Here is a 27,087-nt window from a genome sequence, read left to right on the forward strand (position 1 = left end):
ATGATGGTTGTTGGAGGTAATGTGAGAAAATTGATATGCTAATACATTATTGGTGGCATTATGAACTGATCCAACCATTCTGGAGAGAAATTTGGAACTATGCCCAAAAGGCTATCAATATATGCATATTGTTTGATCTAGCAGTATTTTGGGTTTATATCCCAAGAGATCATAAAGGAGCGAAAGGGACCCACATGTGCAAAAATGTTGGTGGCAGCCCTTTTTGTAGTGGCAAAATACTGGAAACTGAGTGGATGCCCATCAGTTGGAGAATGGCTGAATAAGTTATGGTATATGAATGTTATGGGATATTATTGTTCGATAAGAAATGATCAGCTGAATGATTTCAGCAAGAACTGGAGAGACTTATGTGACCTGATATTAAGTGAAATGAGCAGAACCAGAAGATCATTGTACATGGCTACAAGAAGATTATACAATGATAAATTGTAATGCATATGGATCTTTTTAACCATGAGATGATTGAGAAGAGTTTTAATGATCTTGTGATGAATAGAGTCATCTACACTCAGAGAGATGACTGTGAAAACTGAGTGTGAATCACAACATAGTTTTCACTCTTTTGTTGTTTGCTTACCTTCTGTTTTCTTTCTCATTTTTTTCCTTTTTGATATGATTTTTCTTGTGCAGCACAATAATTGTATAACTATGTATCCATATTTTGGATTGACATATATTTTAACCTGCTTATATTATATTTGATTATTTGCCATTTAGGTGAATGAGTGGAGAAGGGGTGAAATTTGAAATAAAAAATATCTATGTATATATTTTGAAAATAAAAAAAAATTTAGTAAAAACAATAATTACAGATCAATGCAGGGCCATCATAAGATACAATTTCTTTGCTAATCCCAATTATATAAAGCCATCATTTGAAGAGATACTAAAATTTGAAGGAAAAAAAAACCCTGAAAAACTTACAGGTACTGAAAATTCACACCATATTATATGATATTGGATTTGCCATGATAAGGAACCAATGACAAAAACGTAGGGATATTTGGGCATGTTTTGGAGGAGAGGCATCATATATACCACTTGTGGTGGGCACAAGATTGACTAAGGAAACAAAATTTTGATCTTCTGATTGATTTATTAAGCAAGGCATGCCAGTTATCTAACAAACCAGAGCTAGACCTCTTTAGCTAAATTTTTGGATCTATTATACAGGAGAAACAGATTTTCATACATTAAAAATAATTACCCCCAAAGGATTAATTAATTAAAAGGAAACAATATAACATTAGGTAATCTGATTTCCAATTGGATGAAAGATTAGGAGTATTCCACATTTTGAGGGAACAGTAAAGAGGTACAATTTCTTGAAATAAGAACAGAAAGTATCCTATTCCCCACATATCTATAAACAATCAAAAGAACTTAGAAACAATAATGAATTGATCACTACTGGGCCAGTTTTAAATACACAGTGAATTGCTTGATATGTACAATTGTGAGAAAACTCTTTGCATTCATTTTTGTATATGACTAAATTTGTGATCTGCACTATGTCCGTAGGTGAAGGTCTGTAAATAGTATGTAGAGATGCTACATTTTCTCAGCCATGCAATGCTAGGGTCAGACAAAATAATATTTTCCCCAATTTACACAATTGAATAAAAATTTCTCACAAGACAGAACTTGTATCAGACCCATAATTGAATAGAAATAGAGCTGAGCTGGCTCTAGAATTGAGTCTCAAGATGGAGTCAGTATGATTCACTCAGTTCTCACAATTGACCACTTACTGTGCTATTCCCCTCAATGCTCTCTATTTCTTCACTGTATGACAGAAGTAACTTGGGAAAATTGATGAAAATCTGCCTAAAGAAAGTGAAATATTGCATGATTATTCAGTTCCCACAAACAATAGAAAATTTGGCTTAGATGCTTCACAGTGCTACATGAATTACTATCAAGGAATTTTACCAACCTTTCCTGTGATCCCATCTTTCTTAGGCTTTCTAAAGTATAAATTTTGTGTTTTTCTTTGTTTTTATTGTTTATGCTCTCTAGATTTGTCCATTTCACCATGCCAAGAGTATAAATTATAGAATAATATAGAGTATACATTATAAAGAGTAATGGTGCAAATATGTTTTTTTTTTCTTTTTCACCTTTTATATCAGCCAGTCTCCTGATATGCATGGCTTATTCTTATCCTTGAAAGCTTTATGATTAATTTGTTTTCTCAGGAGGAAACTCAGGCATTTTAAAATACTGTATTCATTAATTTGTTAAATTTGATCTCAAAATTCAACTAAAACTTTCAACCTCTATTCTTCTTTTATGTACAATACTTTGACAAATATTGAATCCAAATGACACTCAAATGTCATAAGAGAGTTTCTATGAGATGAAGTAGAGGTTGAATGTCTTTTTTGAGTTGTCATATAAGTTGATGTCATAAATGTACGTCAAATAATTTTTCAAAAATTCAAAAAGCATAGCAAATAATAAAGCTTCTCTGAAAATTATAAGTAGTCTTTAAAATCAAGAGTAAGCAATAGTTCCCCAAAGGATGAACAGGAAACAATGATATCAAGCACCTTGTCCCAATATTATTTCTATCTGAACTTCATCAAACAGAAATAAAAAAAAAAAGAATATAAAACCAAAATAGCAATGACCTGTTCTATACCACTCTAAAGTTTATAATATAGTCTTTTTGGGGTCTCACAACAATGAAGACATATTTGTGTCACAGCAACTATCTATTCCATTAAAAAAATAGGAAAACTGAAGTTTTGGAGAACTAAGTGGCTTTGCCATGCCTATCCAACTAATAAATATTTGAGGTTGGCTTATACCTCAGGCTTCTTGACTTTGATTCTAAAAATCTATCAACTATGTCATGTTCTGGGAAAAAAAGCATGAATCAGAGCAGTTAGAAAATGCAACATAGTGTCTGTCTACTACATGGTATAATTAGGGATTGGGGCTCTTAAAGTGTGCTTTGGTACTTCTTTGTTTCCATGTGAATTTATTCTGAGGAATCTCTTGAAGATTTTTCCTATGTGATCCCAGATGCAATATTGCAATGTTGCATTGACCAGCTGTAGGGTCAAATGCATTCCACAGTTATTATTTCTGAGTGCGGTGACCAAAGATAAACATCTACAACTGTGAGTCTATTCTGTTATGTGCTCTTTTTAAACTTTGCTTTTGTGTAGAGAACTTACTTTTGGAATGCCAAGTGATGTTTAGCACTAGGGGTGAATTTGAAGCTTTTATCCTTATATATATTTTAATATTCTTTTATCTTGTTTATTTTTTAAGAGTAGTAAAAGCGTAAATTAAACATTTGAGGTGCTGTTAATCAAATCCATTGTAGATCTTTTGTACAACATTCATGTCTAAGTGTCCATGGAATGGGTTATAATTGCCAGTTATATTTTCTGGGATTATAATATTGATGCTAACTGGGCTTTAAATTTCAATATCAATAGGGTCAAAAATATTTTATAAAAGTTTTAGCATCAATGTTCTGATATTGAATTTTATAAGGGCATCAGGATTTGTGATGTGTTCCCTCACAACTCATTTATGATGGACCCCATCACAAATCCAATTTTGCTACATTCACAGACTCCTAAGAGATTATTATCTTATGAAGTAAGTAGCTTCCCATTTTTATATAAAATCTTTGCTTTACTGGAATCCTAAGAATTTGGAACAAAGTTCTTCCCTTAGACAGGAAATCCTATAGTATTTCTAACCTCACATGATCCATTTCCCAATGAAATTTTTAATTGGAGTGGTTAAACAGTATGGCATAAACCATTTAATTAAGAAACTTAGTAGTTCATCAGTGTTCAACTGCTGGAACCCTAAGTAATCAGCATTTTTAGATCAATGGTTGTAGTCAGAGAGGTCAGTGAAAGCCAATGCTCCTGAGAAGACCCAACATGTCAATAAAGTTTGATGAAGGATTTGTGATTTTTTTTTTTTTTTTTTTTTTTGCCATCTAAGAGGACCTGAGGAGATCCAAGGTTAAAAGTTTCTCCATGACTGGGCAACTAAATGATCATGGAGCTGTAAAGCATGAAACTTTTTTTTAATGTTTTTGCCTAAAGTGAATCTGAAAGGGAAGGAGGAGATAAAAGGAAAGGGGAGGATTGAGAACAAGGTAACCTCTAAGATTAAGTGAGAGATATGGGAAAGGAATAATTGAATCATGAGGAAGGAGAAGGATTTGAGGAAATAAGCAGAAAGTGAGAAGGATAGAAGGGTTAAAAGGAAAAGGTAGAATTAGGACATGAGGTATGTTTGATAACTTGGTGGTAAACTGAAATGTTAGAGAAATATGCCAAATTAAAAAAAATGCATCAAAATAAAGCTCAGATCTCTAGAATGCTTTATAGTTTAAGGAATAATTTTTTCACAAAAGGAAAGTATATATATATGTATAAAACATATATATATATATATGTATAAAACATATATATATATATATATATATATATACATATAATCATTTTTAGATAGGGAAATTGAGACTCAGAGAAATTGTTGCATAACATAATGACAGCAGATCCTTGTAGAAGCATGTAATTCAATTCTTTGATGTTCTTAGTACATAAAATGTCTTGTTTAAGACTCATAACCACACTTTTAGATAAGTGCAAGAATCATAAGCCCCATTTCATAGATTTAGAAATTAAGTCTTTGAAAACATTGTCTAAATTCATACATCTTATAAATGGAAACGTTAGGATTTTATACCAAAATTTTCAGTCCAATATCCTTTCTGTAATGATTTTGATGCATTTTTGAAGACTGAGAAAACCACTTATAGATCCAGGAAAGTTGGGACATTGTACCTACCTACTCCCTTTCTGTTAAGATCTTTTTTTTTTCTGGAACACTTAGAGTAGATGGGATTCAATACTGGAAAAGACTGACTTCTAAAAAGAAGGATCAAACTCTATCCTCTTCCCTCTATAATCTTTGGATTTTAATGTATCCTACATCACTGTCCTAATGAATAATTGCTTATGGCTTAGGTATTGATTGATCTCTAATATCTATGGAAAAGAAGAAAAATGTACTAGTGTACATTATGAATCAGATATGGGACTGATATTTCTTTTCTTCATGTAAAGGAAATGTGAAATACTGATATACACAAGTTTAATAACTGAAACTGAACAATAAACAATGCTAAATACTGTGATCCTCTAAAAGAAGAGTGGTAAAGTAATTTAAAAATGAGGAATGCTGATGGGGTATGATTATATTTCATTTTGGATATTCATCATCTCCTCAAATTACATGTCTGTCAGTGTTATTCTTTCTGAACCTGTATCACCAGTTAGCTAATTATGATATGCCCAGGATCTATCAAAATCAAAAAGTCAAGTCAAAAAGTATACATGTCCATGGCAATAACAATGTTTGGTCACTTACCCTAGGAATGAAAGCACAAAATAGAAAATACATATATATTTATGTATATGAATATATAAGTATTATATGTGTATAATGTGTATAATGTGTATGTCATATATACACACAACTTTATATTTACACATGCATATATTTGGCAATCATTTTCATTCTTTGATTCTCTCTGGAATTCAAAACCAAAACCTGTATTGAATATGATCTAAAAAATTGAATGTAACAATTATTAGATGTAATTATAATTATAATTAGATGTAAAATGTAAAAAAGAAACAATTAAAGAATCTCTATATTTTTTGCAGAATACATAAATATTTTTACTTTTTATTTAATTTATTTTTTAAGCATTTCTCTAGAAATTGTTTTGACATTTTGTGGTCTCAAATTAAATATATTGGTGAATGAAATTAACTCAAGTATATGTGTACATGTGTATGTAGGTGTGTTTGTATATATGCATACATATAAACACATTAATACACACCACATACTCTATGGATATGTGTTGTTATACCTATACACTTTTCTTTTTTGTGCTCCCCCCAAGGTAATAGGTGTATGTATGTGTATATTTCTTTTTTCAGGAAAAAAAATACACACTCACATATGTTTACATGAATACATACACACATTTATGTATATACATTTCCATGTACATTATTGTAGTCTCTGTATATATATTTCTCTGATTCTACTTCACTTTGTATCATTTCACATAGTTTCCTATGTCTCTAGTATTTATATTATTATTTCTCATGGAACAATAATGTTCCATTAATTTATTTATCACAATTTGTTTAGCTATTCTCCCTTCAAAAAGCATATATTTTCTTTTCACATATTTTTCTGTTAGAAAAAAGTACTATGATGAATATTTTGGCATATATGGAATTTCTCCAATGTATTAGATTTCTTTGAGATCAAAATCTGGTAGTGAGTCCCCTAGGTTTAAGTGTCACAAATATTTCAATTTTTAAAAATGAAGATATTTCTAAGGGATAATATAGCATGGGTTCAATCTAAAGTAGGAATAAGAAATGTTTTCATTAGGTGTATGTGACAAATTTTGTTGGTGGGGAAAGAAAACTGAGGTAATGTTTTTGTGTAATATCCTCAAATATGATTACCTTTGAGCAATGAATGCAGCTATGAATACATTTTGGAGACAAAAACTGGGGCATTGGGTGGAGACAAGTTTCAAAAACTTTGGAATCAATGTGTAGTAAATAGCCATGAGAATCATACAAGTTCGTATTGAATTACATCTTTAGGCATATGTGCTGCTCTGCATTCCCTATTTAACAAAACAAAACAAAGCTATCATTCTGAATTGGAAAGGATTTCTGAAGTCTTCTCTATTCCATTCTTTAATGATAGTTCTTTCTATGGAATTCTTCACAAGAGGTTTTCCATTTTCTAACACTGAGTCTCTGATTTCTTAGTCCAACACAAAGTTATTTGATTTTTTTTTTGAGAATCATAGATTTGGAATGACTCTAGTTGCCAACTAGTTCATTCCTTAATTGAAGAATGTTCTCCACTGCAAAATTTTGGCTAAATAGATATTTAATGTCTAGTGGTGATGGCTTTTGAATTCTTGAAGTTGTCACTTCTATTTTTGGATTGTAAATATTAGACACTTCTTTTATGACTAGTTCTATTATCTAGCATTTCCCCCATACTGTACTGCACAATACTCACATAAAAAATTCTTTTGAGGAGAATGGCATGGGGTTTTTCATGGTTACAGAACCATAGACTTTTAGAAGACATATAATCTAACATTCTTTTCTTACAGATGTGGAACTGAAGGTTAGTGAATTTAAATAACTTGCCCAAGATCACAGAGGTAGTTGAACAACTTGTAGAATTTCAGTTTGAGTGGAGATTCCTAGCATTACAAATTTAGCGCTCTTACCAAACATACTCCCTTTCTGTTTTTGGTGGTGAGGGCAATGCAGCATTGAATATTTGGGACAAGTATTTATCATCGAAATATACCAAGAAGTTTCTAAATTTCATTTGATCAATATGACAGTGAGAAAACCACCTCATCTCTGCTATTTACTTATAAAGTGAGAATAAAACATATCAATGATCCTCAGAATGAATATTTATTAGATAGTGTTAGTATTTGTTCATTCAGGCACCACGTACAGCATTGGAAGAGTTTTCACAATGACTCAGAGGGAAAAAAACCAAAACAAAACAAGAAAAACCACTAACAGGTTTTCATGGCTTGAATAATTTAGCTTTGCTGATATGCATTGATAGAACTCATCAGAGAAGTGCTTAACTGAACTTCTTTCTTTGCCTTCTGCAAACATACAGCATTAAATCTCTGGATAAATGTTAAGTGATGGGAAGAATGTTGTTTATTATGTAACCCAATAGCCTAGCAATGGAGTTGCTCATTAGGTGATTATGAGAAGAAAAGAATAAGAAAATTACCATCCACTTACTACAAGCTAGCATATACAATTGGATAAATTAGTGAAACAATTATGGGGAAATTTATAATTTCTGCTCTCAGGAAATAACACAATGCAAAGTGATGGAAGGAGCAATATGAAAGAAAAAAAAATACATTATGAAGAGTCGATCAATCAGTTAACCTCTAACACTTACTATGTGCCAGGCATTGTGCTAGGCTTGGACATATACAAAGAATGAAGCTATCCCTATTTTCAATGAACTTTTTTTCTTATCTTATAATATACATACATACATACATACATGTACACACACATATACACACATACACACACATATATATCTTATAAGCAAAATATTGGACTTGTTCTAAAGGGATTCCAGGAAAGTTTTAGTGGATCAAAAGATACCCGGAGAGAGTAAAGTGATATACAATAGCAAAGGAAGGAACTTAGGGCAATAATCCTAAAGACTATTAATAGCCAAGGGATTGAAGGATTTAGGGAAAGTATTTTAAGGATGGGGAAATTTAGACATATCTGAAAATGGTAGGGAAGATAAAGAGGAGATAGAGAGTATCTACATTAAAATGGAATTGGGCAAATATTGGTGACATAGACTGGAGATAAATTAGAGGGAAATATGTCAGAGAAGATGGGAAAAGAATGAAAATGTGAAGAACAATGGAGTAAACAGAATGATTAGCTTAATAATGAGTGGCCACTTTGCTATTAGAAATTGAGTGAAAGGAAGAAAGAGTGGGGCATGATGTCAAGTAAAATGAGACAGATAATAGTGAGCTCACAACAAATAACTTTTTTAAAAAGAAAAGTATGAGGCTAGTTTCTTATTTTACAAAGAGGTAAGAGGAGATATCTAGGAAATGTGAGAAGGGAAGAGAATATCTGTAACATCTTCTGTGCAGAATGAGACAGAAAATCAATTAGTAAAGAATGAAAGGACTGCTTTTCTTCAGCAAGTGCCAGTTGAGATTAGAGAACATAATTTTGTAGTTTACTCAATCAGTCCAGTTGTCTAATTTCCTTCAGCTCTGTTTCTTTGCATCCAAATAGGGGCAAAGTGGATAGATGGTGGAAGTAATTCAGAGTTGAGAATTGACAAATCAAAAGCAATGAAACTGGACATGATGAGTTTGAAAGTAAAGGACAATATGAAGTTGAATTGGTTAGGGTTAAATTGATTATAGATTGCATTTTTGAAGTGAGGAAAATGTACTCAGAGAAAGTATCTGAGAACATCTTGAGGAATGGAGGTATTGGAGAATGAGATGAGACTTAGAGGGTTATGGAGTAGTAGAGGTTATTGTCAGATAAAGAAAGATCAGAAGTTTGGATCAAGGAAATGAAACACTTATAGGTGATGATGAGATTCAGGACCTGATCTTCCTTTCTGCAGGGCTAAGCTGAAGAGACAAAAGGACTTGAAAAGTTAATGAGCTTGAGAGAATTTTCTTTTTTTATAATAATAACTTTTGATTTTTTAAATATATGCAAAGACAGTTTTCAACATTCACCCTTGTAAAACCTTACATTCCAAATTTTTATTCCTCCCTCTCCCTCTCCTCATTTCCCAAATAATTAATTCCTATTAATCCAAAATAGGTTAACCATGTGCAATTCTAAACATATTTCCACATTATCAACTGCACAAGAAAAATCAGATCAAAGGGAAAAAATGAGAAGGACAAAAAAAAACTCAAGTAAACCACCACCACAACAAAGGTGAAAATACTATGTTGTGATCCAGATTCACTTCCCATAGTCCTCTCTCTCGATGCACATTTTGAGGGAACTTTCATGTGTTGAAGGCTTCTAGCATAATTAATATTTGGAGCTGGGGTAAGGGAAGGAATTCTGAAATAATTTTTGAAGAAGAGAGAATGATCTAGAGGGAAGCTATACAATAGCAATTTTGAGTTTGTCACCTGTAGATAGTGAAAAAAATAATACAATGAACTTCAACTTCAAGAGAGATGAAATTACTAAACAGTGATAGATATGTTTGGTCAGTATCCTGTGATGCAGACCTTAGTAGCTTTCATTATCACCCTTCCCCCTTTAAGTTTTCTTGTTATGGTTCTGAGTTAGTGCCTTTCCTCTTCTTTGACATCTTTCATTAATATGGGATGTATAAGGAAATAAGCATGGGAAAGATCCAAGAAGTGTGAATTAATTTTGAGTCAAGCAGTTATACCCCAAACCTATCCCTTTTGGCAAGAAATCAATAAACTCATCTTTATAAATTAAGCAGAAGAATTGAGAAAATACACAAAACTTTCTTGTAAAATTTAACTTGGGTATAACTGAGTATATTTTTATTAAATAATTATTTATCTGATTCTTAGGCTCTAAGTTTTCCTTTTCTGAATTATACATTCTCTCCAAGCTACATAGATGGGAATGGGGCCAAAGCTGTTGCAGCCAATTACAAAGGATAAGAGAAAAGCAAATATTAGAAGCCAACAAAAATGTTTAAACTGATTAAATACAAAACAAAAATGAATTTTAATCACATTGATGAACAAAGAAAACTTGATTTTTTTAAAGCACAAAATGTTTCATTCTCAGTTCCTTGAAAGTGAAAGAAAAACTGTCACTTTTTTGTATGTCTTTTTTAATACTCAGCATCCTTCAGGGACAAAGATTCTGTCTGGGTTCCTAGTATAGACTTCATATTGGATTGCAAAATAAATTTGTCTTCCAAAAAGCTGAAGGGTGAGTTTGTTTCATTATGGCAAGTTTTCCCCTTTCAGAATTAAGCATTCCAATGATGAGATGAGCAGTTGTAAGGAAGTACAAGCAAGAACATAAAACAGAAAAATCAGCATAAGGGAAACTGCAGCATCTCAAGTCATATATCATGGAAGCATTCAACATATTTGAGAATCAAATTATTTTGTCATTTCCATTAGCAGAGAATTCATAAGTAATGAAGAAAGAAGAAACTTCACACACAATTAAGTTTTCTTTTTTTCCTGAGGCAATTGGGGTTAAGTGACTTGCTCAAGGTCACACAGCTAGGAAGTGTTAAGTGTCTGAGATCAAATTTGATTGACTCACTCAGCAGCCTTCTGGTATAGTTCAATTAATGAGGAAAAGAGAAAAACTGTGTTGTGATAGAAAGACTCCTGAACTTTAAATCAGGAGAGATCAGAATTTGAATGTCACATCAAATAAATATTAGCTGTGTGGCAAAGGAGAAATCTCTTGATCTCTCTAAACTTCAGTTTTCTCCTAACTCATAGAACTATTGGAAGAGATCAAAAGTGATCATGTAAATAAAATTATTTCCAAATCTTAATGCATTATGTGAATTTAAGAGAGATCATTTTAAGAAGAAGTCTACTATTATTAGAGACAACTATTCTGTTAGAAAGAGCTCAGAATGAGAGGCAAGCCAAAATAGAGAAGTAAAGTCAGAAACTTGCCCAACTTCTCCTCCAAACCATCCCAAATTCCTTTAAATAATGACTCTAAACAAATTTTAGTGCATCACAACATCCCAAAAGGTAGAGGAGAACATTTACAACTGAAAGCAATTTAGAAGGTCAGCGTAAAAGGTTTGTGACACCAGGGTGAGAGTCCAGTCTGCAGTCCTGGTACAGGTCTTGCCAGCAGAATCCCAGCTGCATCCCAGTCCAGGCCTGGCCCTAATGTCAGCTAAGCAGGACCTCTGAATCAACAGCAGTAATGGTGGGTTCCAAACCTCTCAGCGTGGAGAAATTGGAAGGTCAGCAAAAAAGGTCTATAGAACCAGGATGGGAGCTCAGCATATAATCCCAGCTCAGAACCTTGCCTCCCCCCAGCCCTGGCCCTTGCTCCATACCCAAACCCAGACCCCACCTCACTCCCATATCCCCAGCATCAGTAAGGTTGGACCTCTGATTCAGCAGCATCACTGAAGGCTTCTGGATCTATCAGCCTGGGGACACCAGAGAGTACTTAGAAGGTCCACAGAGACTGTCTGTGGCAATGGGTCGGCAGTCCAATGTTCAGTCCCAGGGCAGGCTGCACCAGCTCCAGCCCCAGCATCAGCAAAGTAGGACTCTATTGCTTTAGCATACTAGATTTTATAGCTACAGGGGGACAGGACACTCCTAACAACTCCAGAACAAAAATCTTGTGGTCAGGTTGTGTTGGAATCTTTACAAATTGTTAAGTCATTAGAGTTGATAGAGACAATAATTATATAATTTAGCATGGTTCAATATGATTGATTTGATCTTACAAGGAGATGTTATGGGCCAGAACTTGAAACAAGGTACTAAGTACAAGTGATAGACAATAATGCTTGTGTTCACACCTTTAGAGAGCTCTTATAAACAAGAAGTATTTAAGTACTCATTGGAGTTCACATGTTTGGGAGATTTCAGGGTTTAGTACGAGATATCTGAATTCACACCTCCCTTGAAGCTCTTAGGGCCAGAGAGCATGCTGGGAGATATCCCACAATCCCACTCTCAGAGAAGCAGCATAAATACAGCTCCAGTGAGTCACTGAAGAGTCTTACTTCAGAACATTGACTGGGGTAGGAGAGGAGCACTCTGGGAGGAAGCTCACAAACCCTCTCTCTGAGGCAAGAGAGATTCATTTTCATCTTCCACCTTGGTGCTGGCTGGAGGCTGAAGAAAGCAGAGACAGAAGCAAAGGACAAAGCTGCAAGAGCTCTTAGAACCAAGCAGAGAGATAGGTCTCAACTAACCAGGCTATTTTGGAAGGAGAAAATAAACGTTTGCATTTTTACCAGCTGGCTACATTTTGGAGTAATTATTGATTGTAACTGAAACTAAGGCTGCCTCCAGAAAACCTCCCCAAGAAACCTGCTTGCTCCCAGAGAGAACCGTCTATTATTATATTTAAAGAAGAAAAACACCCACAAGGTTGCCAGAAGGACCTCTGAAAAAAGCTGCACCAAACTCCTGAAGCTTGAGACAGTGTGCCCAAAACCTTGGAAAAAGAACTTTATTTAAACAAAGAATTAAAAGCTGAATAATAGGCTAGGAAGAGGAGCAGTCAATGGAAAAAACTTTTTGACCATTGAAAGTTATTGTGGTGACAAAGAAGATCAAAACATACACTCAGAAGATGATAACAAAGTCAAAGCTTTTACATCCAAAGACTCCTAGAAAAATAAGAATTGGTATCAGGCCATGGAAGAGCCCAAAAAGGTTTTTGACAGTCAAGTAAGAGAGATAGAAGGAAAATTGGGAAAAGAATTAAGATTGGTGTAAAAAGAAATAGAAAAACCGAATAAGGAGAAGAATGCCTTAAAAAGCAAAACTAGCTAATTGGAAGAGGAAGTACAAAAGCTCACTGAGGAAAATAAATTCCTTAAAAAAATTAGAGAGCAAATGAAAGCTGATGAGTTAATGAGAAATTGCAATAAAGTAAAGCCAAAATAATGAAAAGAATAGCAAAAATTATGAAATATTTCATTGAAAAACAACTGACCTGGAAAATAGATCCAGTAGAGATAATTTAAAAATTATTGGTCCAACTGAAGGTCATGATCAAAATAGAAGAGTCCGGACATCATCTTTCAAGAAATCATCAAGAAAATCTGTCCTGATATTCTAGAACCAAAGAGATGTCAAAAAAGAGAAACAACCTCCCAAGAATATTATAAACAAATTGCAGAACTTCCAGGTCAAGGAGAAAATATAGAAAGCATCCAGAATGAAACAATTCAAGTATAGCTAGTATTACAACTAAGAATCACCTACCTAGCAAAACTGAATATAATCATTCAGAGGAAAAGTTGGTCATTTAATGAAATAGCAGTGGTCCTCAAACTTTTGTTCTCAATATCTTTATCCTATTAAAAATGATTGAGGAGCTGTCCAAAGAGTTTTTGCTTATGTGGTTTATAGTTATAGATATTGATCACATTAAAAATAAAAACTAATTATGAATTTGTAGACTCTCTGAAAGGATTTCAGAGATTCCCAGGATGCTCTGGACCAGACTTTGAGAACCATTGAAATAGAGGGTTTTCAAGCATTCATGATGAAAATACCAGAACTGAATGGAAAATTTGATTTTCAAATACAGGACTCTTGAGAAGCAGAAGGAGGTAATCAGGACAGTAATATCATAAGAGAATTCATAAGGTTTATCAGTTTATATTCTTATATGGGAGAATGATGCTTGTAACTCATTGGAACTTTCTTCTTATTATGACAGAGTGGATATATATAGACAGAGGGCACAGGTGTGAGTTGAATATGAAGGGGTGACATATTTTTTTTTCAATTATAAAAGTAAGGGATAAGAGAGAAATGTATTGGGAGAAAAGGAAAGGGAGAATTGGAATGGTGCAAATTATCTGCCATAAAAAGAGGTAAGAAAAAGCTTTTATAGTGGAGGGAAAGAGGAGGAGGAGAGGATGAGTGAATGAACTTTATTCTCAACATATTTGGGTCAAATAGGAAATAGCGTACATACTCAATAGCAGTATAGAAATCTATCTTACTCTGCAGGAAAAAAGGAGGGGAATGAGAGAGGGGAGGGAGTGATAAAAACAGGGCATATTGAGGATGAAGTGTACAGTACCAAAACATTTTTGAGGAGGGAGATGATGAAAGGAGAGAGAATAAATAGGGGGGAATATTAATATGCAAAAAATAATTTTAAGCAAATCTCTCTCACAGGGCCTCATTTTTCAAATATAGAGGAAACTGAGTCAAATTTATAAAAAATAAGAGTCATGCCCCAACTGATAAATAATCAAAAGATATGATCTGTACCCAAAAGGCTATAAAGTCATGTGTATCCTTTGATCTAACAACACCACTATTAGACATGAATCTCAAAAAAGATAAAAAAGAAAGAAAGAGAGAAAGAGAGAAGGAAAGAAAGAGAGAAAGAAAGAAAGAAAGAAAGAAAGAAAGAAAGAAAAAAAGAAAGAAAGAAAAAGAAAAAAGGAAAGAAAGAAAGAAAAAAGAAAAGAAATAAAGAAGGAAAGCAGGAAGAAAGGAGGAATCAGAACTGGACTCACATCCTGGTTTTGATACTTCCTATTTGTGTCACTTAATAATGAACTATCTCATAATAGATTTGTGAGGGAGTAACTTTGTAAACCTTAAAGAACAATCGAAATATTATTACCATCACTATTTCTACTACAACTGATGCATCTGATTGTCCAGTATAATAATACTGAGAAAGAAATAGCATAGGTAGCAGTAAGGTATATTCGAATCCACTAGCAAAAGAAAATCAGCATTCCTGTCCATAGATTAAAGTCTTTTGTGATTTTGATTAGTATGAATTTTCTTGAGCCTGCTCCACCCAAATCATAGGATCATACAGAAGAGAATACTGGAGCTTGGAGGGATTTGGGGGACCATTTAGTCTAGCCACCTTTGACATTTGTGGCAATGAAGAGGGGGTGACTTTTTTGTAGTGAAATAATAAAATAAAACTTCTGAACTTTTAAAAATTGTTGACTAGATTCTGGATACTTTTTTTCCCCAGCCAAGTATCACTTTCTGCAGGAAATCTTTCTGATCACTCCAACTGCCAGTGCCCTCACTCTCTATGTTTAATTACTTTGTATTTATGTTAAATTTGTTACATAGTATTATACACACATATAGGAAATTTCTATATACACATATATAGCAAATTCAGCATAAATACAAATATATACAACATATGTGTAATACAAAATGAATTATAGACACATATCTTCCCTGATGGAATGAAAACTCCCTATGAATAGAAAATATCATTTTAAAAATCTATTCCCAATATTTAGCAAGTACATAATAAGCATTTAGTAAATACTTTTCAACTGAATGGTTGAATTTTCTGATATGAAAATTGAAGTATTTAAGAAAGTGAAAGTGCATTTAGAAAACATTATCAACTGAAAGTACTTTGATAAAAATAATTTTATACATCTATGTGTAAACAGCAATGACTGAAGATGAAGAACATAGTGCCTTGGTAAGTATGGTTAACCTCAGAGTCCCTGGGATATTCATTTGATCTGCCTAGGTTTCTAGCTTAGTTAAAAGTTTCACTTTTCTCAGTTCAATCAAAGTTCACCATTTGCAGCAGGCTTGCACTCTGCACACTGGTATTTATTGATTCCCATTATTATCTGAGATGTCTGGCACTTCATTTTTACAGGCTGCATTGATAAAGCATGGATAAACTTCCTTGACATTTTACTGATACCTGTTTTCATCTTGATTGTTCAAAAATATTCTTTTGAACTCTAGAAGGAGTGTTCTTATTTTTTCTTTGGGGTTTTGGGAAAACACACAAAGAAAAGAGAGATTTAATTTCACTAAAACAAGGCACTAATTATAGGGAAATGTATTCAATTTTACTTTATCAAAGCTAACATCACTAATACTGTTTTTGATGAAGATAAAAAGTGGCACTCTTTAGTTCTCTCTCTTTTTATCAAAGTTTTTTATTTTTGCTCTTTAAAATATTATTTGTAATATTAGATGACTCGTGGGAAGAGAGTGAGGAGGGATACTGAGATAAATTTTGGTGATATTACTGTGGTGCCAATACTTTTCAGGTATGGTTTAGATTAAGGCAACATCTTAAATTATATTTCATGACCCAAAATGTGGTTTCATAACTGAATGAGAGAGTCACAAAATTATGATTTATTTTCAATTAATGTTTGATTAATATACTCATTTTATGTTACTACATGCTCAGGAGCATGTAAAAATTTATTGGGTATAAAAGGGTCACGAGTATAAAAGTTTAAGAAGCCCTGGACTAAATGAACTCTGAGGTCCTTTCAAGATTTAAAAACACACGAATCAGCAATTGTGCATTTCAAGGTCTTCAGTAGACCATAAGTTAAATATAAATATTATAGGGCAACCAGCTTAAGTGAATTTTATCTTGATCTTGAGGTATAAAGTGGGAGGGAGAGAGAAACACAGAGATACATACAGAGACACTAAAACAGAAAGGCAGTAACAGAGAAACAGACAGATACAGACAGGAAGGGAGACAGCAAAGAATTTGGCATTATTTAGAATAAGAAGAGAAGTTTCAATAAGTATCAGTAGTATTATTCATCATTTAAAGGGCTGTCATATGAGAAACAAGAACAGTATGTGGAAGCTGCAGAAAGATAAGATGGCAGGAAAAATTTCATTATTGTATTTGTTCCTGGATGATTTCAGGAGAGTAGAGATTTTCCCTCATTGAAGATTTTCCTATTTTTTAAATTATTAAAGCCTTTTATTTTCAAAAATATATGTATAGATAATTTTCAACATTCACCCTTCCAAAACTTTATTTTCCATTTTTTCCCCTTTCCCTTCCCCACCCCTTCCCCTGGATGGGAAGTAATCCAATATATGTTAATGATGTGTAATTCTTCTGTACATATTTCCACAATTATGCTGCACAACAAAAATCAGCTCAAAAAGGAAAAAAAAAACATAAGAAAGAAAACCAAATTCAAGCAAATAGCAATAAAAAGAGTGAAAATACAATGTTGTGATCTACACTCAATCCCCACAAATCTTTCTCTGGGTGCAGATGGCTCTCTTCATCACAAGATCATTAGAACTGGGCTGAAACATCTCATTGTTGAAATGAGCCACAGCCACCTCCATCAGAATTGATCATTGCTTTTTCTGTGTACAATGATCTAATGCTTCTACTCACTTCACTTAGCAAAAGATCACATAAGTCTACCCGGGTCTCTCTGAAATCATCCAGCTGATTATTCTTATTCCATAATGTTATTCCATAACATTCATAAACCATAATTTATTAAGCCATTCTCCAACTGATAGGTATCCATTCATCCTCTATTTTTTGCCACTAAAAAGGGCTGCCACAAACATTTTTGCACATTTGGGTTCCTTTTGTTCCTTTATGAACTCCTTGGGAAACAGGTCCAGTAGACACACTGCTGTATCAAAAGGCATGAAAAATTTGATAGCCTTTGAACATAGTTCCATATTGCTCTCCAGAATGGTTAGATCAGTTCATAATTCCACCAAGAATGTATTAATATCCCAATTTTCCCACATCCCCTCCAACATTCATTGTTATCTTTTCCCATCATCTTTGCCAATATTTAGAGGTATGTAATGGTAACTCAGAATTGTCTTAATTTGTATATCTCTGATCAATAGTGATTCAGAGCATTTTTTTAGAATGACTAGAAATGATTTTAATTTCTGCATCTAAAAATTGTTTGTTGATATTATTTGACTATTTATCAATTGGAGAATGGCTTTAATTCTTATAAATTTGAGTCAGTTGTCTATATATTTTAGAAATGAGGCCTTTATCACAACCCTTGAATGTATTTTTTTCCCTCTCAGTTTATTGTTTCCCTTCTAAATCTTGTCTGCATTGGTTTTGTTTGAACAAAAATTTTTGAATTTAATATAATCAAAATTATCCATTTTGCATTCCATAATGTGCTCTGTTCCTTCTTTGGCCACAAATTCCTTTCTTCTCCACAAATGTGAGTGGTAGACTAGTTTTGTTCTTCTAATTTGCTTATAATATCACTCTTTATGTTTAAATCATGAAAATATTTGGACCTTATCTTGGTAGAGGATTTTTGATGTGGGTTTCTGCCATACTAATTTCCAGTTTACCCCATAATTTTTGTCAAAAGTTATAATCCCAGAAGCTGGAGTCTTTGGGTTTATGAAATACTAGTTTATTATAGTCATTGATTATTGTGTCTTGGGAACCTAGCCTATTTCATTAACTGACCACACTATTTCTTAGCCAGTACCAAATGGTCTTGATGATCACTGCTTTAGAGTATAATTTTAGGTTGGGAACAGTGAGGCTACCTTCATTTGCATTTTTTTTAATAATTCCCTTGAAATTCTTGACCTTTGGTTCTTCCAGATGAATATTGTTATTACTTTTCTAGTTCTGTAAATTAATTTCTTGGGAGTTTGGTGATATGGAACTGAAAAAGTGGATAAATTTTGGTAGTACTGTCATTATTATTATTATATTAGCATGTCCTGTCCATGAGCACTTGATATTTTTTCCAACTGATTATATCTGATTTTATTTGTGTGAACACTGTTTTGTAATTGTGTTCTTATAGTTCCTGGGTTTGTCTTGTTAAATAGATGCCCAAATATTTTATATTATCTACAGATATTTTAAATGGAAATTCTCTTTTTAATCTCTTGTTGCTGTACTTTGTTGGCAACAAGAAATGTTGATGATTTAAGTGAGCTTATTTCACATCCTGCACTCCTTTGCTATAGAGAGTTTCTACTAGTTTGCTTTTAGTAGATTTTTAGTTTCTTCTCAAGGATTCTCTAAGTATACCGTCACATAATCTACAAAAAGTGATAATTTGGTTTCCTCATTATCTACTCTAATTCCTTTAATTTTGTTTTCTTCTCTTAGTGCCAAAGCTAACATTACTAATACAATATTAAATAGGAACTGTGATAGTGAGCAACCTTGTTTCACTCCTGATCTTAATGGGAATGGTCCTACTTTATCCACATTACATATGATGCTTGCTGATGTTTTAAATAGATGCCATAAATAATTTTAAGGAAAACTTCATTTATTCCTATACTCCCTAGTATTTTTTTTAATAGGAATGGGTTTTGAATTTTGTCGAATGCTTTTTCTGCATCTATTGAGCTAATCATATGATTTTTGTTAGCTTAGTTATTGCTATTGTCAATTAAACTATTAGTTTTCCTAATATTGAACCAACCTTGCATTCCTGGCATAAATCCTAATTGGTCTTGGTGTATTATCTTAGAGATAACTTGTTTCAATCTCTTTGGTAATATTTAATTTAAAATTTTTTCATCAATATTTATTAGGAAAATTGGAACATAATTTTCTTTTTGTTTCTGGTTTAGGTATCAGCACCATATCTGTTTCATAAGAGGACATTGGTAGGACTCCTTTTCCTCTATTTTTTCTAATAATTTGCAAGTAATTGAATTAATTGTTCTTTAAATGTTTGATAGAATTCACACAATAATTCGTCTGCTCTGGAGATTTTTTTCTAAAGAGCTGATTAATAGCCTGTTTAATTCCTTTTTTTTTTAAAGGGAATATTTAAATAATTTATTTCCTCTTCTGTTATGGACAATCTACATTTTTCTAAGTATTCATCCATTTAGCTTAGATTATCAGATTTTTTGGCATATTGGCAAAATAACTCCTAAATATTGCTCTAATTTCTTCTTCATTGGTGGAAAGTTTATCCTTTTCATTTTTGATACTAATAATTTGATTTTCTTCTTTCTTTTTTTCTAATTAAGTTAAAGTTTTATCTATTTTGATGGCCTTTTCCTAAAAGCACCTCTTAGTTTTGTTCATTAATTCAATAGTGTTTTTCACTTTCAATTTTGTTAATATCTATTTTTTTATTTTCAGAATTTCAAAACTGGTATATAACTACGGGTTTTTAATTTCTTGTTTTTTTCCAGCTTTTTACATTTCAAGCCCAATTCATTGATGTTCTTTTCTCTATTTTATGCAAGTAAGAAAATATAAATGTAAAATTTTCCCTAACAACAGCTTTGGCTGCATCTCATAAATTTTGGTGTGTTGTTTCTTTATTGTCATTCTCTTGGATGAAATTATTGATTGTGTCTATGATTTTTTGTTTCACTAACTCATTCTTTAGGATTGGATTATTTAGTTTAAAATTAATTTTAGTCTATTGTCCCCTGGCATTTTATTACATATAATTTTTATTCTATCATGATCTGAAAAAAATGCATCTATTATTTCTGCCTTTCTGCATTTGATTTTGAGGTTTTTATTTCCTAATACATAGTCAATTTTGTGTAGGTTCCATGTATTACCGAAAAAAAACATATAGTCCTTTCTGTGTCCATTAAGTTTTCTTCAAAGTCTATCATGCCTAATTTTTATAAAATTCTATTTGTCTCCTGATCTTCTTTCTTATTTATTTTGTGATTTCATTTACCTAGTTCTGAGACAGCAAGATTGAGAACACCACTAGTATAGTTTTGATGTCTAATGTTTCTCACAGGTCTCAACTTTTCCTTTAGGAATTAGGATTCTATACCATTTGGTGCATGTATGTTTAGTATTGACATAAGTTCACTAGGTGTAGCACCTTTTAGGAAGATGTAGTCTCCTTTCTTATCACTTTTAATTTTTACTTTTTATCTGAAATCAGGATCATTCTCCCCCACCCCACCCCCCGTTTTTTTTATTTTACTTTAGCTGAAGCATAATAGATTGTACTTCAGCCTTTTACCTTTACTCTGAATGTATCACTTTACTTAAATGTGTTTCTTTTTAATATTATTATTTTTAATAGCTTTTAATTTGCAAGTTATATGCATGGGTAATTTTACAGCATTGACAATTGCCAAACCTTTTGTCCCAATTTTTCCCCTCCTTCCCCCCACCCCCTTCCCTAGATGGCAGAATGACCAATACATATTAAATATGTTAAAGTATAAATTAAATACAAAATAAGTATACATGTCCAAATCATTATTTTGCTGTACAAAAAGAATCAGATTCTGAAATATTGTACAATTAGCCTGTGAAGGAAATCAAAACTGCAGGTGGGCAAAAATATTGGGATTGGGCATTCAGTTTCATGGTTCTTAGTCATCTCCCAGAGTTCTTTCGCTGGGTGTAGCTGGTTCAGTTCATTACTGCTCCATTGGAACTGATTTGGTTCATCTCATTGCTAAAGATGGCCAGGTCCATCAGAATTGATCATCATATAATATTGTTGTTGACATATATAATGATCTCCAGGCCCTGCTCATTTCACTCAGCATCAGTTTGTGTAAATCTCTCCTTTCTGAAATCATCCTGTTGGTCATTTCTTACCGAACAATAATATTCCATAATATTCATATACCACAATTTATTCAGCCATTCTTCAACTGATGGCATCTACTCAGTTTCCAGTTTCTGACCACTACAAAGAGGTCTGCCACAAAATTCTTGCACGTACAGGTCCCTTTCCCTTCTTTAACATTTCTTTGGGATATGAGACCAGTAGTAACACTGCTGGATCAAAGGGTATGCACAGTTTGAAAACATTTTGAGCATAGTTCCAAATCCAGAATGGATGGATGTATTCACAATTCCACCACTAAGGTATTAGTGTCCCGGTTTTCCCACATCCCCTCCAACATTACCCTGTCATTCTAGTCAATCTGACAGGCATGTACTGGTATCTCAGAATTGTCTTAATTTGCATTTCTCTGATTAATAATGACTTTGAGCATCTTTTCATATAGCTAGAAATAGTTTCAATTTCTTCATCTGAGAATTGTTTGTTCATATCCTTTGACCATTTATCAATTGGAGAATGGCTTGATTTCTTAGAAATTAGAGTCAATTCTCTACATATTTTGGATATGAGGCCTTTATCAGAACCTTTGACTGTAAAAATATTTTCCCAGTTTATTGATTCCCTTCTAATCTTGTCTGCATTAGTTTTGTTTGTACAAAAACTTTTCAAATTGATGTAATAAAAATTTTCTATTTTGTGATCAACAATGATTTCTAGTTCTTCTTTGGTCATAAATTCCTTCCTCTTCCACAGGTCTGAGAGGTAAACTATCCTGTGTTCCTCTAATTTATTTATAATCTCATTCTTTATGCCTAGGTCATGAACCCATTTTGACCTTATCTTGGTGTATGGTGTTAAGTGTGGGTCAATGCCTAGTTTGTGCCACATTAATTTCCAATTTTCCCAGCAATTTTTGCCAATGAGGTTTTATCCCCAAAGCTGGGGTCTTTGGATTTGTCAAACACTAGATTATTAAAGTTATTGACTGTTTTGTTCTTTGAACCTAATGTATTCCACTGACCAACTAGTCTATTTCTTAGTCAATACCAAATAGTTTTGGTAACTGCTGCTTTATAGTTTAATTTTAGGTCTGGTATAGCTAGACCACCTTCATTTGATTTTTTTTTCATTAATTCCCTTGAAATGCTTGACTCTTTGTTTTTTCCATATAAATTTTGTTATTATTTTTTCTAGGTCATTAAAATTGTTCTTTGAGAGTATGGTTGTATAGCGCTAAATAAATAGATTAGTTTAGGTAGTATTGTCATCTTTATTATTTTTGCTTGCCCTATCCAAGAGCATTTAGTATTTTTCCAATTGTTTAGATCTGACTTTATTTGTGTGGAAACTGTTTTGTAGTTTTGCTCATAAAGTTTCTGATTTTCCTTTGGCAGATAGATTCCTAAGTATGTTATACTATCAATAGTTACTTTAAATGGAATTTCTCTTTGTAACTCTAACTGTTGCATTTTGTTAGTAACATATAAGAATGCTGATTACTTATGTGGGTTTATTTTGTATCCTGCAACTTTGCTAAAGGTGTGGATTATTTCTAATAGCTTTTTACTAGATGTGGTTCTCTAAGTATACCATCATATCATCAGCAAAGAGTGATAATTTGGTTTCCTCATTGCCTACTCTAATTCCTTTAATCTCTTTCTCAATTCTTATTGCCAAATTTAGCATTTCTAATACAATACTGAATAGTAACTGTGATAGTGGGCAACCTTGTTTCACTCCTGATCTTATTGGGAATGGTTGCAGTTTGTCCCCGTTACATATGGTGCTTATTGATGGTTTTAAATAGATTCTACTGATTATTTTGAGGAAAAGTCCATCTATTCCTATACTCTCAAGTGTTTTTAATAGAAATGAATGTTGGATTTTATCAAATGCTTTTTTCTGCATCTATTGAGATGATCATATGGTTTTTGTTAATTTGGTTATTAATATGGCCAATTATATTGATAGTTTTCCTAATATTGAACCAGCCCTGCATTCCTGGTATAAATCCTACTTGATCATGGTGTATTATCCTGGGGATGATTTTCTGTGTTCTTTTTGCTAATTATTAATCTCATTTAAGATCTTAGCATCAATATTCATTAGGGAGATTGGTCTATAATTTTCTTTCTCTGTTTTAGGCTACCTGGTTTAGTTATTGGTACCATATCTGTCTCATAATAGGAATTTGATAGGACTCCTTCATTCCCTATTTTTTCAAATAGTTTATATAGCACTGGGGCTAATTGTTCCTTAAATGTTTGGTAGAATGCACATGTAAATCCATCTGGTCCTGGGGATTTTTTTAGGGAGTTTATTAATAGCTTGTTAGATTTTTTTTTCTGAAATGGGACTATTCAAGCAATTTACTTCCTCCTCTATTATTCTGGGAAGCCTATATTTTTGGAGGTAGTCATCCATTTCACTTAGGTTATCAAATTTAGTGGAATAAAGTTGGGCAAAGTAGCTCCTTATTATTTCTCTAATTTCCTCTTCATTGGTGGAAAGTTCTCCCTCTTAATTTTTAAGAATCTTAATTTTTAAGACTACTAACTTGATTTTCCTCTCTCCTTTTTCTAATCAGATTTACCAAAAGTTTATCTATTTTATTGGTTTTCTCATCAAACCAACTCTTAGTTTTATTTAACAATTCAATAGTTTTTTTTTTTACTTTCAATAATATTAATTTCTCCTTTTAATTTTAGAATTTCAAGTTTAGTATTTGATTGGGGGTTTTTAATTTGGTCTTTTCCTAGCTTTTTTAGTTGCAAGCTCAATTCATTGATCTGAGAACTTAGACTTTGTGCTGTATACTCTCATAACTTAACCATAAAGAGAATAGTCAGAAGTCCTTTTCAGTCCACTCAGCAGAATAAATTATATGCTAGCTCTTACCTATTATTCAGGAGATATAAATATATCTGACTCAGTCTATTCAATAGGTGTGGTACAAAGAATTGCCACAGCCCAAATAAAATTTGCAGCTTCTAATATATATCATATTTTTATGGAACTTTAAGAACAAGTGAGAAAGCATCCAGGTAAGGTTTATATCTTGCGTGTCCTAGTGGACTTCCAGGTCCTATTTCTGATGTAAATTCAAAGGCAGATAGCCTTTCAACTATATTAGCCAATACTCTTTTATTTCAGAAAGCCCAAGAATCTCATTTGAAATATCATCAACCTGCTAAAGCTTTACATTTGCAATTTGAGATAATAAAAGAGGAAGCTAGGAGCATAGTAAAAGCCTGTATAGCTTGCCTTCCTTTCCACACTCATACATTCCCTCCAGGGAATAACTCTCATGGTTTGAGACCCAATGAAATTTGGCAAATGGATGTGACCCATTATAAATCTTTTGGTCGTCTGTCTTTTATCCATGTTGTAGTGGGCACCTTCTCAGGATTTATTTTTGCGATACCAGCAGCAAAAGAGACAACCCGAATGGTCACTGAATTCCTTATACAAGCATTTCCAATTATGGGTGGGCCACAAGCAATAAAAACAGATAACGGACCTGCATATACTTTTAAACATTTTGCACACTTTTGTGCACAGTATCAGATTTTACACACTACTGGCATATCTTTTAACCCTCAAGGTCAGACAACACAATGGCCTCTTAGTGAGAAAGGTCAGAGAATAGCAGCTGTCTCTGTCTCCTTGTATCATCCTCTCACAAGAGGAGATCTGTTCTGGGTTGGATCTTCAGCAGCCACTGTCAGGTGGCTCCTGTGTATTTCAGTAGCTCTCCCATGCATTCCAACACCTTTCCCCCTTTCCCTCCTCTCCAGTATTTTACTTCTGACTACCACCTCCCTCAAGCAGCCCTCCTCTTTTACAGCACCTCCCACTTTCTTACACCTTTCCCCTTCTACTTCTAGTCTCCGTTCTATTAGCCTCACACTTTCCTTTCCCCTTTCTCCTCTTATTTCCTGATAGGATGAGCTAAGTTTCTCTATGAAGTTAAATATATCTGATATTCTATCTTTATTCAAAATCTTTTTTTTATACATGACCAAACTGTTATTTTGCTGTACAAAAAGAATCAGACTCTGAAATATTGTGCAATTAGCTTGTGAAGGAAATCGAAAATGCAGGTGGGCATAAATATAAGGATTGGGAATTCAATGTAATAGATTTTAGTCATCTCCCAGAGTTCTTTCTATGGGCGTAGCTGGTTCAGTTCATTACTGCTCCATTGGAAATGATTTTGTTGATCTCATTGCTGAGGATGGCCAGGTACATCAGAACTGGTCATCATATAGTATTGTTGTTGAAGTATAAAATGATCTCCTGGTCCTGCTCATTTCACTCAGCATCAGTTCATGTAAGTCTCTCCAGGCCTTTCTGAAATCATCTTGTTGGTCATTTCTTACCGAACAATAATATTCCACAATATTCATATACCACAATTAATTCAGCCATTATCCAACTGATGGGCATCAACTCAGTTTCCAGTTTCCGGCCACTACAAAGAGGGCTGCCACAAACATTCGTGCACTTACAGGTCCCTTTCCTTTCTTTATGATATTTTTGGGATATAAACCCAGTAGTAATACTGCTGGATCAAAGGTTATGCACAGTTTGATAACTTTTTGAGCATAGTTCCAAACTGCTCTCCAGAATGGTTGGATTTGTTCACAACTCCACCAACAATGCATCAATGTCCCAGTTTTCCCACATGCCTTCCAACAATCATCATTATTTTTTCCTGTCATCTTAGCCAATCTCACAGGTGTGTAGTGGTATCTTAGAGTTGTCTTAATTGGGGCAGAGCCAAGATGGCAGAGAAGACACATGTGACTTTCTAAGCTCTTCTCTTACCCTCTTTATCAATATTATATCGAGCCTCAAAAATAGTCTTGACTGCTACAATTCGTAAAGATAAGAAGTAGAACAACTCACCAGCTGAAGAAAATCTGCAGCCTCACCAAAAAAAGGTTGGTTCTGGGGCCAGGGGGAGATCAGCGCAGACAGAGAGAGAAATTAGGTTCTGAGGAGAGTCTCAAACCGAAAGTGAAAGCACAGATCTCAGCACAAGCAGGCAGACCCAACCCCAGTACGGGGCTTTTCCTTGGGGCAGTTCTGATCCTGCACAGCAGGAGGACACAGCCCAGGTTAGCCTCCAATCTGCACAGTGGGGAGCTCGGCTTGGGGACATAGAGCTTTTCCAGGGCCGATTTGCATTGGACAGAGACACTGGGACAGAGTTCTGGGCGGTCTGGGGTCAGGCCGCAATACCACAGTCCCAAGAGGCTCTGGCCTGGGGCATGACACTTTCACCCCTTAGTCTCTAGCCCAGGGAACGCTAACCCACTCAGCCAAACTGGGCACTTGATAGCTGGCCAGTGCTGAATCCACTTCCTGTTGGGAAGGGAAAACCTCCTCAGAGGACCTCAT

This window comes from Sarcophilus harrisii, chromosome 4, assembly GCF_902635505.1.
Source record: "Sarcophilus harrisii chromosome 4, mSarHar1.11, whole genome shotgun sequence".
In the NCBI taxonomy this organism is placed as follows: Eukaryota; Metazoa; Chordata; class Mammalia; order Dasyuromorphia; family Dasyuridae; genus Sarcophilus; species Sarcophilus harrisii.